The following is a 3,309-nucleotide window of genomic DNA, read 5'->3' as shown; positions in this document are numbered from 1 at the left end:
AACGACACGTGAAAGCGTTTTGAAATAGACCGTCCACCAGACGGCAGCAACGAGCAATTTCTAATGACGGTACCAACACGACTTTTTCGCTAGATGGCAGTAGTGAGCAGTGTGTAAGTCGCACGGTCCACGGAGGCCTCTGCGAAGCCCTTTCTTTTCACATCGCAAGCTCGTCTTTGACTGTCGCCTGAACTGACGTTTGTTTGTCTAGAGGGACTTCATTTTAATATGCCCACATACTCTAATGAGGAGAAATCAAGCTGAAGCCGAATCATTGTTTTGCTTTTGCTTATTTATTTATTTATTTATTTATTTGGTAAGTAATTTTACTCTCACACGTTTTCATCTCTGTTCACGTTGCTGTCAGTCGGGAGCTTGAGGGAAAACCAGCCAGGGAAGCAGGTGTGGTGCAAGCGCTCGCGGACCATCCCCAGCTGCTGTGGGGGAGGGGGCAACTGTGACAGAACAAAGTCCCTTGGACCCCCGTGACCTTTTCCCAGCCCTTGACTCTTATTGCCCCCCACCCCACTCCACCCTGCTCCCTCTGCTCAGCTCAGGGAGCCCCAGGAAAGCAGCTTTGAAGTGAACAAGAAGAGCCAACAAAAGGCAGGAAATGCGGGCAGCCAAAAAACATTAGAAGCACATTTCCCCGTTCCGGCGCTCTGCGGCGTCGTAAGGTTTACTGCGCTCCGTAACAGAGCCCAACACGGGAGGCCTGCGGTGCGACAGCCGTCAGCCCCCTAACCTCGTTCGCGCTGTTCTTGCTTGTGAAACTCGCCGGCCAGAACACCCAGACGTGCTCGGCGTGTAATATCTGTAGAGATGTAGAGTCGCTGGTCGAGATCTGCGTCGTGCCAGCTGTGCGTCCGCTTACCCTCTTTCCTGAAAGTAAATATTTGCTTCCTCAACACCGATGAACAGCAAAGTCAGGTAAACAGCAGTGTAAAACAGGACGGATGCAGCTCCGGTGTGACACGGCTGCGACGCGGCAAGTCGTTCTCGTCTCTGCGCCTCCTGGTCGCAGGAGCGTTTATGGGAGCCCCTGAAGACGAGCGTCTCCTGGCAGCGCGGGATGTTTACCGGAATGGGGCGCGACGGCGCTCCCTCTTTGGCCTCCTACGTCTCCCGCGAGCCGCCGCCCCCCCACCGTCCTCCAGCTGTCCGGCCGTGACAAGTGGAGGCCAAATGGCGAGCGGTGTTGGGCCACCCACCCGCACATAGGCCCCGCTCACCTGTGCGGTCTGGGGCTTAGAGTGTATGGTGTGGCAGACCCCCCTCCCCCCTCCCCCCTCAGCAGCCCTTCGGCACCAAAGAGAGGAGTTAAAAAGTCATCCGTCACTTGACGGCTCGTCATCAGGAACCTGACGAGCATCTACACAAGGACGGCGATGAGGACGGGAAGGGGCCAAAGTCTCATCTCTGGATGTCATCGCAGAACAAGGGGCGCCTGCGAAAACCGGCACGGCGTCCTGCCCAATATCGGTATCGTCGGCTGCGTGGGACTCTGCTGCTGTTGGGCGAAACGCACCCCGTGCGCTGCGCTGCTCTACGGAGTCCCCGCGCATCGTTCGACTGGGCTCGGGACGCTGGCTGGTTGAGCATCGGCGCCACGCCTGTGTCAGCACTGAGAGGCCGCCTGCTGCCCTCGGCTCTCAAGGATACGCTCGTCTCCTGGAGCAGAAGGAACTTTGGTTCCTCTACGACCCGCCGCATGCTAACGGACGATTCCTGCAGGGACTCCTGGGGCTGAGTCAGTCGGTCCTCTCTTGTTGCTACATATAGCAGCTTCGTGCTAAAGGACGCGCCGAGCCCTTTGAAACGCAGTTCCGCTCCACCTTGACCCGCGGTCATCCCGGTGTGGGGGGAGTCAGTGTGGAGGTCAAGAGCCAATGAGCTTTGCGCTCTGCTAAGAGGGACCACGGGGGTAATGAGGAGCTCTAGAAGAATCCAGAAATGCCCCAAATTCATTTGATATGTTTTTGACCAAAGCACCCCCGCTCCCCCACCTCGGGAAACACAGTGGAGGCCCACAGGTTGCGTAAGCCCGTGGGTGGTGCTAATGGCGGGAAATGTAAGGCGTTGCTCCTCCCCTCAATTAAGCCTCTATTTTGGTGCGGTTAAGGAATGGGAACATGGAGATGATCCGCGTGCCCCCATGTGCCGCTTTTACCGTAATGGATGGCGGAGCGCGGAGCTGTCTGAGTGCCTCTTTGCCATGTATGGCCACTCTCCCACACTTCCTCCTTGCACTTCCTGGCGTCGGGCAACAAGAGGCTTTCCCAGGACCCCCGTGTCGGGACGAGAAGAAACGCCGAGAGCCGACCGAGGGACGCCGCTCTTCGGGAGATGCTCATTTCAGCTCCTCTGTTCAAACGATCCTGGGAGTCCCGCTCTTGCGCTTCCATCTTTTTCATTGTTTTATGGTGGAAGCTGTAAGACCGGAGCACTCAGATTCTTGGTCAGATACTGAAACCAGGGGAAGAGAGAGACCCACATATAGGACACATGAACTACATTCTTGATGACTATATTTCACTAAATATCTATTCGTTTATTCACCGCCTCCCTTTTCTTCTTCTTAGTTGTTTTTAATACATAATGTCACCTGCAAATGCACTCATCCCCCAGTATTTGGCCTCCTCATGTTGAGTTTTTCAAGTATCGGCTCCAGATGTATGAATAAACGTTCGTTTTTAATTGGTCCAGATTCTCCAGATGTGCAGGCAAACATGAGTGTGACAGAGACGCAGTGCATTGTGGGAACGGTGTACCCACGCTCTCAGCTGCAGTCACTTAAACGTGAGCTAAAGGCTTAGTGTGTCGACTGGCTTGAGGAGAACAATCATGCTAAGTTGATTTTATAAAATCGTTTAATGTATCACGCAGCTTTTTCTCTGTGATGCTTCGGGGTCATTTTAGGACGGAGCTTGGATGGGCGTGGAAAAAAATAACGGAATAAGTAATTTAACTGTCTCTTCATTTTCAGTTTTTTTTTTTCTCTGTTTTCGGGAAGGAATTAGGACCAGATAAGTGTGTGTGTTGGATGTGATGTTTTGTTATTTGTTTTATGTGTAAGCTTGTGAAAGCGCTTTCAGTCTGTCTTCGGAATAGAGAGACATATGATGTCATATATATCATTTTTAATATGTAACATACAAGATCAGACATAATAAACTGTGCGCTATAATGTTCTGTATCTCACCATAGGCCATTTATTCCACGTTTGACCCCTTTATACACGGCGCCTCCACCTTGGGGGGATATTTCACACACAAGTGAGTGAAAAACACTTCGTCAGCAATGTCCTCC

This window comes from Scleropages formosus, chromosome 8 (assembly GCF_900964775.1).
Source record: "Scleropages formosus chromosome 8, fSclFor1.1, whole genome shotgun sequence".
Lineage (NCBI taxonomy): Eukaryota > Metazoa > Chordata > Actinopteri > Osteoglossiformes > Osteoglossidae > Scleropages > Scleropages formosus.
The sequence above is the reverse complement of the archived record's forward strand: the minus strand, read 5'-3'. Positions refer to the sequence as shown.